At 38.8% G+C, this 16,220-nt stretch overlaps 1 protein-coding gene across 2 annotated transcripts in view; it reads right to left on the bottom strand.

The window, feature by feature from the left end:
- LOC105425186 (uncharacterized) overlaps positions 1–16,220 on the bottom strand; it is a 73,540-nt gene that overhangs the window by 12,121 nt on the left and 45,199 nt on the right. The window lies entirely within an intron of this gene.

Consider the following 16,220-nt stretch of genomic DNA (forward strand, 5'->3'; position numbering starts at 1 on the left):
AAAATAACTTTAAAAACATTCACATAACTTTAAAATTATGTAATATGATAAACTGAAAATGTGCGTATAAAAAGAAATTTAAATATTATATATTATATTTAAATATTAAACATTATAAATATCACGCTAGATATAATTAAAAATAAAATTTTATATTATACGTTACAATTCTTAAACATATGATTTACGACAAATTATAAACGTACCAGTCGCGTTTGCGATGCTTAAAGGACGTTAACATTGCCGGCTATGATGGGGAATCACGGGTGAGAAAAATCCGTTCGATTAAGTCCTCTCTCGAGCCCATTTGCGGGTGTCATCGTTCTTGTGTGTATATCCGCGACACGTTTATCCACACAGCAGCGCACACGCGCGTTTAACGCGACTAGATGCGTTACAGATTGTCGATTCATATTTACATTTTAATAACTCGTCCCTTCCACTTTCTCGCCTTTCCGTTGGTGTTACGCTTGCGTTGGCGCGAAGCCCCGCTAGTTTTCTTACTTTTCTCTCATCTGATGCCTATGATTATTTCAATCTTTTAGCAAAGTTATATGTATGAAACACAACATTTTTAATATGATTATTAATATCGATGTTTCATGCAATTAATATTAATATTATTAAACGTAATGATGTAATATATTTACATTTAATTTCGAACAACTTAATATTAATACATTACATGCTGAAATAACGTTTTTAAATAACATTATGTTTTCTGATTCGTAAATTTTGTTGTATATAAGAACGAAAATGAAATATCTCTTTATTTTCTAGATAAATTACCATTTTTCGCAATACACTCATCGGGTGCAAAAGACGCTCTATTACTTTTTCTTGACTTTTGCCAGCCGATCTATTCTCACGTGTCTCTCATCCCTCTCGCCACGCTATTCCTTATTATTATCTGCCTTACCTTTGCAAGCCATCTTGAGACGGTAAAGCGTGCAAGCGGGCCTACGAACGGCGCCGGCGACGGCGGGGAAAGCATTTAAATTTAAAAGGATCTAAGTTTGGAGTTTTAAGCGGACCAAAGAAAAAGTTTGCCGTCTTCTCGCGCCCCACGTCCCGCATCGGTCGGGTATTTGCATGAGAAAAGTGTTCTACGATTCTTTCGATTACACACTCGCGACGCGCCGTGTGCCTGTCGAGTTAGCTCACATTCTAGAAAACTCTTTGAGAGGATCCGTGGTAACGATGAACTTTTCAGATAGATGTGACACCGTACACGTGTTCCATTCACACCAGAAACAGCCGAACGATTCGCTCCGACGAAGCGACATGTTCGATCCCTTTTTACCTCTCCTTTCAAATTTTTCTCTTCTTCTTCAATTGTGGTTGATTTTAATGTTTCTCGGCTTGACGATGTTGCGCGGTCGATTAAATCTCCCTGAAATAACTCAACGAGCGATAAATCATTTAAAATTCACAACACGCATAAAACTTTAACTCGCAACAGCTAATTAATAATTAGGCAAGCTAAGAGCATTTTCGTCAATCAAACTCACAAATTATCAATTACGTGCTCATAATTTTCCCTAACTTTTATTAAAAATTATATTTTTATTAAAAATAAATGCGTGTAGAGTGAGAGAAATGAGAGTGATGAGAAAAAGTACACTTTTTTTAGTTAAATATTTTACAAAATTTTATTTAGGAACAAAAGGAATCCGTTTTTACGCGCGCAATTTCTCAGAAATCGATGCTTTTTTTATTTTTATTGCACAGACAAATATGTATATTTCATCCATAATGCTTCCCCTCTGTTCTCTTCTCAAGACCACCGCTTCCCGATGGAGGTTGATATTGGCGGTTGATTATCAATTTTCTACCAATTTGGTTCCACTTGTAGCGGCGCCGGCTTTTGTCCCGCTAATCACCCCTTGGCTCCCGCTTTCACCCCCCGCTGGGTACATCCGATCCGCTTTGCATATTACGACACGATATATCTCCACCATTGTACACGAGTTGACGAGTCTCGTCCAATGTCACGTTCCTTTTCTCCCTCTAACAATCAATTTTTTTATTCCCCCGACGCGATGGGGAACGTGATATTAGAAATAATTTTTTTTTAACAATAACGATCGCGCGCTTTGAATAAATCGAGAGTGTTTCAAAATTATGGAAAATTTCATCGTATCGTATTTAAATAAGATATACTATTTTACAAATATCAGACAATAGGAACATTCACAGGTTGAAGAGATACTAGTATAAGAGAAGTATTCGAGAATCATAATTCCGTCTGCAAGTATTTTATAACAGAAAACTGGTGCATCGATACGAAATGTGCCGCGACCGATTCGGCGCTTCCTCTCAGAGAGTCGAAGAACGTTGCTACAGTTTTTCGCGAATTAAACACGCGGGGAGAGCGCGCGCGCTCGGCAAAACAACAGAGGGATCAAACGTGGACGCTTATGGGATCAGCGATCTGAAAACGTTGTGTTGTTTCAGGTGAGCCAGCTCTCACGCGCCACACCCTGTTTTCCGCATTGAAATCATCCCCCGTACCTGCACACATACACGCACTCTCGCAGTGCCCAGTCGGTCGCGTTTCCTCACTACGACCGATTGGAATTTTGAAATTGTTCTCTCTAGCGCAAAACAATTTTTCTAAAAAAAAAAAGGCAAAAAAGCAAAAAAAAAATCAAATAGAATGCGACAGCTTGGTGTAGCCTCGATGCGTTCGATTCGAGAACAACCGCCATCGGTGAATATTTTTATTCGGATATTGCCGGAAGACTTCGCATTAAAAATACATTATTCTGATTTTAAGAGGATAATTTTATATTACGGTAAAATAAAATCTTAAAATCAACATCTGGAAAAGTAATTTATAAATTTCATAATTGTATTTAATAAGAAATTTATTACTTTTACTGCTACTTGCTAAACGATTTTAAAAGCATGTCAACATAGTGTAATATTGGCATTATATCATAATATACTATTGAACTTTCAACAGTCGTAATTCACGTAACTTGTACATTCTTTGCTACTGCAAGGATTGAATCATGGGGCGTGTAAACGAAAATATGGGCTATTTTAGATATGGAAACAATTTGAATTTAAAATCGCGGAGATTTAGCCGACAGGATAAGGACTCTTTGTTTCCGCATGCTTAATAAAAATGTCGGCAAGATGATGATACGGCGGTGTATATCGCCAGTCCTGCTCTAAATTCCGCCGAGTTGTCGGCAATAAACGGTGTATCACTGTTTTCTCGGCACATTAAGCGGTGGTAACAACTATCGGCGGTATTTTTCGCGCAAACTTAAGAAAAACGAATTAAGTGAAATAAACATTGTACTTTCGTAATGGTATATCACGATATCGCAGGCAATAAAAAACGGAAGTAAAACAATGAATCGTTCTCCAAAAATATATTTTGCATCCAGCAGTGTAAAACATGAATTTGTATGCTCCTTTTGACTCGCAAATTTATCTACGTCGATAATGTCGATAATTCATCATGCACGTTGTAATTCGGCACGATAAATTCCGGTCGTTGCTTTACACGTGATAATTTATATTCCGGAATTTTATTAAATCGGGAAAAGAGAGAAGGGGAGAGAGAGGGAGAGGGACAGAGAGAGAGAGAGAGAGAGGGGGGGAGCAAGACAAAGAGAAAAGCAGGGAGCAGAGTGTGGCCCGCCCGCTTATTAAACATCGGGACGTTAAATGGACGCTGTGGCACGTATCAAATCCGCGCTCGAAGGAGGAGAAGCAACGATATATTTAACAATACCGTGGTGCCACGGAACCGGGACATGATCGTTTTGTGACACCGATGACCAATCGGCGCGAGAGGGAGGCGAACGCGCCGGTAATGGGAAAGCCATGCACGCCGGTTCGATTCGCGCCACCTGCATAAAATTAACTAGCTCGCTCGCTCGTTCGTTTTAATTAACGAAACACACAGAGAGGGCATCGGCACGGTACGTCGATCTTCCCGACACCGTTGGAAATGCAACCGCTCGGCCATGCACGGGGAGTCCGGAATTTGTATTGTCAATCATTTTTGTCGCGTACTTTATCGGCGATACGCGACATAAATCGACGGCGATTACCAAAACGCTCGCATTATAATACATGAAATACTTTTCATATTCATTATAATATATTAACCCCTTTTCAAATTTTTATAACCGCTATATGCTTTTGTTAAGGATAAATGATTACTTTTTAATTCACTCAACAGTTATTTAAACGTTGAAACGTTAATCTATTATATTTTGATGGTAAGCGATTTTCTTATTATATCTAGTTTTCACGATTGAAGTTCAGCTTTCCCCTTCGTGAAAATAACGATATAACGATTTAACAATTACAGTAAGTATAATAGTAATGTTAATTTAACAATTATACATCACGTTATTAATTAGTTTTAATTGTATGAGCAAAAGGAATCCTCTTCATTTATTTAGGGATCGTAAATGATTACGGGGTAAGGCCGAAGTATACGGATTGGATCGATGGCACGATGATGTCTCTATCCTCGATGAGGCTGCCAACGGTCCATTACGTGTGCGACGATGCAACACGTGTGCACGTAGATGCGCTCGTTCGCGTGTTAGGGCACATAGGCGCCACACGAGGCATGCAACAAGCCCACGGGTCACACGGGGTCAGCCAGTCACGGAGTTAATTAGACGCTGCGCTTCGGCGGCCGCTCACGTGGCACGAGGCCCCGATATCAATCTCCCCTCCACGCTCTTAAATGGACCACGGGAGCGTCCGGTTTTCTTATAAGATTCCCACCTCTTTCTCACTCACTTCTTCGCTCTTCTTCCCCGTGTCTTTCATCTTCCCTCTAACGCATCTCGTGATTTGTAGAAAACATGAGACATTTAGAATATGGGAAACGATCCAGTCAAATGCTCAAATTGTATCCTATATTAAAAATTTTTTATCACAGAAATTAATTAATTATGCGTAGAGAAAATTTTTTGCTATAAAAAAATGGATATTAATAATTTTGCCCTTCTCCACTTTGATTACTCCGCTTAATTCCGTGACTGTATGGCCTCGAGAATAAGGGGAAATGAGAGGCTTCTTCTTTTTTCATCAATTCGAGATCTTCGCTTTCTCAGTTCTTTTAACACGTACGATCTTTGACTATCTATAATTAATCAGCACACATTTATACGAATTGATTACATCACTTCCTCAATTTCCTTTAGTTTGATGAGGGATTTTGTAATCGAAATCTACACACGCGTTTGTTCTCTTTCTTATTTGACCGTAAACTTTGTTAATACATCATTGTTAATTGATATTTTAAAAGAAAAGATATATGATTATTAAGGTTATTATTATATATTTACTCTAAAAAGAATTCTTTTTCGAAATTCAGTACATTAAAGTTATTTAATTAAATTTATTTGATAAAATTTAATGGCAGCATATTTTTAATTGCATAAAAATAAAATCGATATTTGACGGATTAATAGAAATAGAAATAAAAATCTCTGAAACTAATAGAAGAGATAAATTACATCATTTTTGTTGTTGATTATCGAGAATCTTCTCGAAAGCACAAAGCGGGATAAGATTTCGCGATGCTCGTCGTCGAGGAGGACACTTCATTAAGACGAGCGAGATAACAAGGTGATGGCGACGATAGGATTCGAAGAATGCCGAAGCTGCTTCGTCGCGCGGATTCGTTTGGATTCGGTGTTGAGGATTTCGCTTATTCGCCTTTGCTGCCAGTGAACGTGCGAAAGCTACTACTACTCGTCGTGGAGCAAAGAGATAGCGAGATTGAGAGAGAGAGATTCGTCGGGAATCGCGGGCGCAACAACGGGAGGAAGAGAGGCAGAGGGCGAATTCTGACGGAGGGGTTGCGGATACGCCGCCACCCCTGCCGGGTCGTTGGAGATGGAAGCAATAGAGATCAACTAGTATGCAAATCGCATGTAAATATCGCTCACTCTCCCGTTACCGAAGTAAGCGAAGCCTCTCGTTTCTATATCTCGTTCTCTCGATACGTCTTTTTCTCTCGTTTCCATTGCACTTGTTCGTTTCTATCCGACACCCTCTGTTTCTCTCTTTCTCGGTCGCGGAGCGCCGAAGAGAAGAAATCAAAGCCAGGACAAAGTAAGCGCGGACGAGGTCGTGACGGAATTCTTCCTCGTCCGTTCGTTTTCAACCCCTCGTCGAAGTCGAGTATCGCCAAGCCCTCTACTGATATTCGAGTTTTTCGACTCGCCCCGATATCGGCGAATTTACGAGACACCGTATGTCGTTGGCGTTCAATATATGGACGATGATAAAAATAGTAAGTTCCCGTTTTTGTGGGAAGCGTGTTTTCGGCGGTTTAAATGGATGTTTCTCTTTTTTATTTTTAATATATTTGTCGAACATTAAGTTCTTTATGAATGATATAAATAAGAATGAAGAAGTCAAATTAATTTTGTAAAATTGATTTTATGAAATGGAATATTACAAGAAGGCAAAGTCAGAAAAGGACTAACTTTTCTTCAAAGTCTACAGAATAAAATTTATTACATTTTAACACAACTTTCCATGATAATCGGACGATATTCTTACTATTGTTATCCGTAGACGTAAACTAGAGCTATTTTCGACAACTGTGACATAATACCTCCGACGACAATGTTGAGTATTTCTGCCATCAGTATAAAGTTTTCCTCTATTCTGCTAGAATTTCAAGAAAGCAGACATGCAATTTGATTAACTTATAGAGATCATCTTTTAATTCTAAAAGTTTTATATACGAAAGGATTCCTGTAATTGTAATTCCAGTTAACTTTTTCCAACTTTATATGCAGATGATAAGATTTACATATATAGAATTATACATAAGTCACGCGTTATCGGAATATATAAATATAAATGATAAATTCAAAATTCACGTCTTAAAAATCATTATTAATAATTTGTAAGAAAATTTCAGGGCTTTGGGGGGGGAAGGGGCAAGGTAAGGCGCTCAGGCTATTTTACAGGCAGGGGTGTTAGACGTATTTCGAACGTATTAAAGGGCCGTAAGCTTCCGGAAAGGGTTACGTGCCGATTACGTGCGCTATTTGCATATTGAACGCGTCGCGAGGCAGAACGGCGTGCTAATTTCCTCGGCTGGCTTGAGAAAAAAATCGAGGATACTCGGTAAGCTCCTCTAGCACGGGTCTTAGCGCGCGCCAGTGTTAGTCGTGGAATTATATGATGACTTCTGTCTTATTTGGGGCGGCATCGTCCGCGTTGGGTATGAGAGGCCAGACTGGAAGGGGTGGGACAAGTAAGACCTCTCTAACTCCTCAGGTATTTTCATCCTATATTCTCCGGCCTTTGCGCGTACCGGCGGTAGGATTACTTCGAGAGACCTCGAGAACTTCTCCCTTTCTTACCTTTCTCGAACCTCTCGGCTTCTACGCTCCTATCGACGCGCTATTCCTTCTCACATTACCATTCTCAAAATTCTCGATAAATCGGGATTTTCGTTGGAACGCCTCGGCAAAGTATTACTGTAATGTTAACGGCTGTGATAGCTGCGTTAATTAATTTCCGCTGTAGAATAAAAATAAACAACTCTTGCAATATCTTAAATTTATCATTATTATTATTTCTTCATTTCGAGAGTATTATGTATATATTTTTTAATATTTATTTTTGACGGCAAAATGAATCATTTAATCTATTTTAATCTCTTAATTCTGCTTCTAATTTTTTAAGACATTGTTTCATTTTACTTTCTCATTCTTAGATAATTAAATTTTAATGATACTTAGCGATAAATTAATCGGCAATTAAGAATGACTTTGAACGCGACGATGACTCGAGCGGTGCAACAATGAGCGCAGATGTTCCTGAAAGAGAATGTCAAGATTCCGAAATAGCGGAACGATACTTACAAGTACGGATTCGGCAAAGAGACCGCATTTTCTATGCAAAAGAGTTGAAAACGCGGTTTGGCGGGTACTGCGCGGCCGACGGGGGTGTGTAGCGGTTGCAGCCGACGGCACGTTTTAATAATGCCTTCTCTCTGGTAGGGTGGAACGAGGAAGAAGTTTAACGAAGATTGTGCCAGATACTTTTAATTGCTATTCCTCCCTCCGCCGCCGTCGCCGAGACACCGTCGTCTCGTCGTCGTCGTCGTCGTCGTCGTCGTCGTCGTCGTCGTCGTCGTCGTCGTCGTCGTCGTCGTCGTCGTCGTCGGGCAACGGACGATGCCGGAAAATGAAGGGAGAGCCGGAAGACTGCAAACCGCCCTCTCCTCTCTCGTCGGTTTCCATCCCGTTGAGTTTTGTACCTCATCTTTCCCCTCTACCACTTTCCAGCTTTTTTATCCCGTGGACCCTCGTGATTTTATCGTCCTTGTATCCTCTCAACTCCCGTCCGCCGAAGAGGTTTGTTATTTCAGCGGCGGATAGGCGACAAAGGAATTAATCGGGTCGTCTCACCCTCTCTCTCCTCTTCCTTTTCCTTCTCCTCCCTTTTGGAGATCTCGCGGGTACTCTCTCTCAAGTGCCGTCAATTAAATTGAAATGTTAAAAACCAGAAATAAACTGAAACGCTACTCGAATGTACCGAACCTCTCGCGGTTTTTCTCGCCAATGTCCTGTCACGGATTATCGTTGATCTGTATGCTAATACTAAGGGATGAATTAGGGATGGAACTAAAAAAATAGATTAATAATCATACATTAATAATTGTATAATTATTGTATAATTATATAATAATTAATAATTATAATTATATTAATTGTTTCTCAATTACATTACAAATTATAACATAGTCTCATATATTTTTTTGTCTGTAAAATAAATGAAAGACTAATATCATTTGCGATATGAAAAAAAATTTAAATATGCAAAGAAAGCGATTCTATATCGAGACTTTACAAAAATTCTGCGGACTCTGGACCACTTCACGTATCACGATTGCACCATGCGGAACCGGGCGGAACGACTTCAGTGCGCACAATGCAGCGAAGGCTTACGACGGATATAATGTGAAGTCTAAAAATCAAAACACATTAATCTCGGGCACGTGGCGCGGGTCGCACGCTGGTAACAAAACAGCGTGTACCCCGCCCCACGTGGCCAGCATTGACGTACCCGCCATGTCAGGGGACAACAGTCACGATGATGCTTAAATCGTCCAACTATTTATACTATTTATCATCTTTCTACTCTAAACAGAAAATATAGTGCGTTACGTAATATACATTACGTTTATTTCATGAGCGGCAAGGCGATATATAAAAACGTAACCGAGTATTAAAAATATATGATTTCTGCTTCTGAAAGAAAAACTGCTTTTTCCGAGTTAATTACTCAAAAGTTATTTTTTCAAATAATATTTAGTAAAATGAATTGATAAAAATTATTGATTATTTCGAAAATTTTGATTATATAGCATAGTGAATGTTTCTTGCTGCCAGATATAGATTTCAAGCAACTGCGGCGAATCGATCTATCTAATCTGCCAACGAATCATGAATCCTGGAAAAACTGACAGGATTAATACACAGTACGAGAATCGGAACGCGAACTGTTCACGATGTGCGATTCTCTCCCTTAGACCACGTGGATCTTTATGAAGCACCCTATACTATCCCTGTATAGTTCTCTTATCCCGATCGACAATGTCAAAGGGAGGTATTTAGCAATGGAGGATCAATTTATCGGGGTGTGATTTTCTGTAGTCGAACGGTCTGTTCATTTGTGCGCACACTACAAAAGGATAGGAATATCGAAATACATTAAAAATGTTGAAATTTAAACGTAATATAAAAGAAGGATAAAAAGTATAAAAAAATGTAATAATAATAAATCAGAATCAACCGGAAAGTTGTAGTGGAAAATGATAATTATTATGATATTTAATTTCTGCAGTTAAAATAAAATTTTATTTTAATGATAAGCATTTAATAATTATAATGCAATGAGATTTTCCCTGACCAAAAAATATCTTCTTTATATTTTAATTATGCATTGTAAATTAACTTTTTTACATTTAATATAGAGCTATAAGAAAAGTATCAAATTAAATACTATCTGCAATATTAGATACAATCGATTTTTTATTTATACATAAAAAGTAATACGGTGATTTATGTAACATGTTTATTGCAGAAAAGTGTCTATAACCCGGCAAGGAACACAATTATTACATATCTACTGTAACATTTCTATTGAATATATTGTATAAGATTTAAAATGGATTTATTGACGAGTTAAATTAAGTCTAAAGCGACGTTTCCTCTTCCTAATAAATGGCGTGAAAAATCAATCTTTAGATAAGTACACGAAATGGATATAATATTGCGTGGTTACCGCTGCGCGAATCTTCTTTTCCGTGCACGCACGTACGCACGGAAGATGCATGTGCGGCGCTTATCTAATTCAATTTGGCAATATCATGCCCATTGAGAGAATAAATGATTACCGCGAAGATATGAAGTTATCTGGTCCCGCGGGATGCGTAAATTGCCATTACCCGCTATTCCCGGCCGGAAGAGAGAGAGAACGCCCGCGGGTTTTTAGGGGCCCCACCCGGCTTCGGAGATCTTAATTATTAATCGCACTCGTTCATCAAGCCAATCGGCAACGCCCGCCCGTCGGCTATATCTCAGATACAGCGAGTACCGCCGAGTACGTCGAATACCGCGCCGCCGAATACGGTAATCGCAGGAATTCGTCTGTTTCCTTGCGATCGTTCCTTCATCGGTGATTTATGGCATAAGCTAATGGGATAAAGTGGAAGAAAGAGAGTGTGCGTGTTTAAGGAAAACGCGTATTTAAGGGAGTTGCGCAATAAGGATGATGATACATGGTAAAAAAGATGCATTAAAGTCTCGTTAGGAACTGCTTTGGATCTTAAAATTAAGTTTGCGCACAGAAACGGAGTGTGTTATTACTTAGACTTTATAAAATCTTTTTAAACGGAACACTATTTCTAAATTATAAATTTTAGCAATTAATTTATCAATTTACAACTTTGATAAAAAAGTTTATCACATCGAATTTATTCACTTTGTGAATAAGTTAAATCCAAAGCTAGTTTAGCTGAATTAATCACGCATAAAAATTATTTTCTGCATCTAGCTGTATTATTGTACTCAACTGCACAATAATAGAATAGAACATATCATTTACTTATGGGCAGGTATATAACAGTTAGATAAAAAAAATTCGTTTTCATATTATGTCTTTGTAGACAAACATAATTTTTATATATATTGTATATAAAATGGTATAAAATAATGATTTATTGGAACGTCAAATCAAACAATCAAATAGGCGATTCTCGGCAAATCCGAGCATTGCGCGGCGATGACGATCAGGGGCTAAGTTTCGTGGATGAGGGTGGGACGAAGAGGGGTGGGAGTTGACTGTGGCAGGCTTTTCGGAGGGGTGCTGATGGAAAATCGTGACGGTAAGAGGGGGCGCGAACAATGCGTCGGAGATTTAGCGTGACACTGACAGTGTAAAACCAGTTGGTGCGTTCGTTGAACGATCAAACGGCTCGAGAAGAAAAATCATCGACGCGGCTACTCGTCATTTTTTGTAGCGTGATTCGTAGATAGATTTTAATTAATTTAAAGTTTCTTTGATTTCTTTTTTAAATCCTTTTAATCATCATTATTTCTCTTATTTTCAGTTATATTAATTTAACAGTCAAACAAAATATATAATAATAAAAATTTGATTTTTATAATATCTTTATTATAAAAATTTTAAAATTCATTTAAACTTAAGATTTATTTAAATCTTATTTTTAAATCTTACTTTAATCTTCGCTTTATGCTTTTTTTTAAACAAATTTTATGAATTTTGTTCGAAAACGACAAAAACAAATCGTCTTTACATTACCAGAAAATTAGCTGAACATTTTTTAGAATTTTTGACAGTAAAAGGAGTGAAAAAAACGAACTAGCAGTATCATCGATCAATTTTTTACTTATTTCGGGCGCGACACCCCGATTCACAAATCTTCTCCGCTAAGTACGGGGTTCCGGGTGAGGGATCGAGGGGGCTGTGGACCCCCTCGTTGTCCCGATCATGCGTGAAAAACAGAGGGGTCCATTGTAAGCTCGTCCTGTGGCTAATGCGACTGTCGTCGTCCTGACGAAACCGGGTGCAAGCAGGACCTCGCAGGCGAACATTAGCCAACGGTCGTTTACCTCGAAAATCCTTCCGTACATCGGGTTCTGCCTAGTTGCAAGCGAAATTTTTTCAGCTGTACTTTCGCACGAAAGTCGAGAACTCTTCTTACGAGTCACGCGTCCGAAAAGTTAAATGATTAAAATTTTTAAGAACTGCATAAAGATTGAAAAGAAGTCGATTTACGATTGATGTTACGCGCATCGAAAAAGACAATTTTTAAATTACTTAATATTTGAATCATTAATACTTACACCTTAAAATTTATATTATTTAATAATTAGAAAAAAAATTATTGAAAATACATTTGATCTTATGTATTCAAAATAAAGTTGTTTATTAATTTATAATACACACTGAGATCTGGCTTTTTTTTTCTATTCGAGAGTTGTATTAATTTTTGTTTTGCGTGGTTAATGACTCATAATCGACATGTTCTTCTATTTTCTCTTTTTCTTTTTTTTATTAAATTGAATAAAGTTTAATTCAATTCTGGATGTAAAATTCAAACAATATCAAAATTTCCTGACAGAAATAAATTACAATAGAGTAAGGATTATCCTCTGATGTGTTCTCGTTGTATAAAATATAAATATATTATTCTCCATATTAAGTCGCGACCCGCAGATTCCTCGTGGCAAAAAAATAAAACGCCACCTTATTTCTGGTTCATATCTGACTTATACTGTACTCGACGTGGAGGAGGAGGGAGTGTTTCGGCGTAGAGCCGGTTGTTCTTTTAACGCGGCTTTAGGGGGTCCTTTATGCTGACACAAATATCGCTTATGCCGACGTCGCGCCGCTGTTTTGGTAACCCATCGAGCATTGTGCCTTCCAAGGCCGTGTGTACCAAACACCGAGTTCTGTGTACCCAGCAAACACGGCCGTCACGTGGCATCCTGATCCCTTCCGCAGCGGCGCGGAGTCGCGGGCCTCCCCTTTACGGATTTACGCAACGGCCGCGGCCCGGCGTTTCGGTGTCCGTAGCCAGGCGAAGTCTTTCTTCCCGGATAGATACCGAGAGCTTCATTCACGCGGGGGGTGAGAGGTCTGTATCTCCCCGTCCTGGACCACTCGCAGAGCACGACGGGTAGCAGCAAACACACGTGCGTGCGCCGTACTCTTTGCGTCAGCTTTGTTTGCATCGCTCGCCCGAACGAGCAATGATCTTCGATTGACGTTGGATAGGATTGGAATTGATTGAAATGGCTGGAAAACGCGATACAAAATTGTAAAATTATTTTTTCACTCTTCCACACAATCGAATAATATTATTAATATTATAATAATATTATTTTTTAGTTTTATATAATATAAACATATTATATAAAACTAAAAAATAAGGGATAATTTTAAACGTATAAGATAATTAAACTTTTAAAATTTTTAGAGTTAATTTTTATAGGACTATGATGTATTTTGCATCGTATAATTTCTGTTACAAATTCTAGCGATGGTAAATTACTTCGCTAATAATGCTCCATTATACATTCGTAAAAATGAAAAGTAGCTAGTCATCCAGAAATTCAGCGAATGGTACTTGCAATTAAATTGAATTGTGTCTAATAAAAATAAAATGGCTTGTGAAGTAGATATGCGGCGTTAACGAAGGATTTGCGCTCGTCCCTCTTCTGTAATAGTGATTTAAATGGAAGAGATTAGAGGATTAATATAACAAAATTTTTATGCTAACGAGTTGCGATCTTTATGACTGCACCGGCAGATAAATACATTTCGCGGTTCGCTTTTAACCATCTTTGCGGAAGAAAATCTAAGGGAAAGAAGACGCACGCGGAATCTTACTGGAAAGTGATAAATAACGTCGTCACGCGGCAAAATCGTCCGTAACGGAGGGTTCTCGAAAAGGGCACACGCCATTACCTCCGACGTGTCTACGGAGCGTCAAACTACTACGGCTACAACCACGAAAAGTGACGTCGTCGTCGACGATGGTGGCTCATCATAGTGAATATTCCACTCGTATGGAAAATGATCGAAGCAAGGGGAAAGAAGCTTCATACTAGATCAGACGAGAGAGAGAAAGAGAGAGAGAGAGAGAGAGAGAGAGAGAGAGAGGGCCGTCCAAGAGAAAGGAAGAAAAGAAATGAAGAAAAGAACGAGAAGAATAGCGCGACGCCTGGGGGAAACGTTTACCCTTCGACCGAAAATGAAAATTGTATTGTTGGACACCCTTAGGAGAAGAGGGCAGAGAACCCGGCATATTATATCTGCGTTAGCGAGCGTTGCCAGCTCGCCATGGAGCTCGCGGTCAGCTCTTTTCTCTCTCGATAGTCATCAATGCGCGTCATCAATAATCGCTCGTCTGACAGCTCGGCCGATTCCAGCCAGCGGGAGTCTTTCGAGGATTTCGATTCATCCGGATCGTCCGGTAAACATCGCACGCTGAGAATGGTTACTCGCCGATTTCTAATCAAGCGCGTATGATCTCCGTGACGATTAATTATCGTGTAATAATGCTCGCGGATGCTCATCATCGCTTCGATACTTAATCTTTGCAACGTGTGATATCTTTATTATCTCTTTCGAGCATAATTGTATCTTACCTAATTATATCTTAAATATAATTAGGTAATATATAATTATATCTTAAATACTGTATATATCACGATAAAAGAAGAGGAAGAATAACGTCTGGGAAAAGCTGGAGTAGCTTTTCAGGACAACGCAAGAAATGGTCGGAATTAAGATGCGATGCACTCGTAAACAAGCATGTATCACAAACAACATATTCGTCGATCGAATAAGTAGTTTTGCTCGAAAATAATTGCGGGTACGTTAAGAAAAAGGACAGATTTAATTTTGCGAGAAGAAAGAAAACCAGAACTCGCTCGCTTTCGCCGATTCCCTCGGGCGATTTGTCCCGCTGCCGCCGAAAAGTTTAGTAATTTATGTGACTTTTTCATAGAGACAGTCTGGATATCTTTTTATATCAATGCCGGATGGTCAAAGAAGAAACTTCTTGTTGAAATGTCACAAAACGTACAGTATGTTCGCGATTCCACTAGATATTATATCTTGTGTATATGTCTCCCGAGATAAAATTTTCTAAAATTTGTACATAGGATGAAATATTTTTTAAATGTAGAAAGGCAATAAGCATATTAGTAAACGCACATATATAAATTTAAGATAAATGAAATATTTTTTATATATATTTCTGAAGGACAGAACAATAATTATCAATTCGATGATTAATTCAAAATTATCAAGTTACAAGTTGTAATTTATTATTTAAATAGCTGACAACTAAATTAAAAAACTTAAATGATATAACAAATATTAAATTTTGTAATATAATAATCCAAATATAATATAAAAATTTTTTTCTAATATTTTTTGCACCTACTTTGATAGCGCATATCTGAGTTTATTCAAAGAGAGAGAGAGATAATCGTTTCTCGAACAGTGGTGCCTTGGCGGAAAATGCCGGTGAATTTTTAGATGCAGGAGGCACCTGACGCGCTTCTATGTTCGCGTCAGGATTTCCACACGTGCTGAAGGATATTAAGTCGAAGGAGAAGGATATGAGGTGTAACGACATCACGGAAAAGAGCCAGGGGATGAAAAGAGAGCGTAGTAGCAAAGTATAGACGAGGATGCATGCTGCGTCGCGTATGTGGCATCGATCTTCATCCATCAGCCGCGTCTTCGGCTTTTGCCGGGCGAGGAAGATTCCGTTGCGGTTTATCCCACCACCAGAACACCAGATGTATCGTCGCCGATCGTGGTTGCCGAGAGAAGTTTTCGTGTCGATGTAACATTGCGATTCGTCATTGCGATAGCGTCAAGTCGAACGTGGAAAATGCCTTCACGCGCGACCGCGTCGCTTGATTTCGCATCCCCCGATCGATGAACGATTTCGATGTCGCTTGGCATCGCACAAGTATCAAGTAAAAATCCACGATCATTCCGACAGTGGCACAATACAATTATCGATACGCTTCCTTCAATTTGTAGAATATCTCTTTGTTAATGCGACATAAATGTATACAGGATTTATACACGATATTTCTCGAGCAGTCGGCTCGTTTGAGAGCGTAACGTGCTCGGCGATTGCGAGCCACGTC

The sequence above is a fragment of the Pogonomyrmex barbatus genome, unplaced genomic scaffold (assembly GCF_055798465.1).
Source record: "Pogonomyrmex barbatus isolate J1 unplaced genomic scaffold, ASM5579846v1 scaffold1, whole genome shotgun sequence".
NCBI lineage: Eukaryota > Metazoa > Arthropoda > Insecta > Hymenoptera > Formicidae > Pogonomyrmex > Pogonomyrmex barbatus.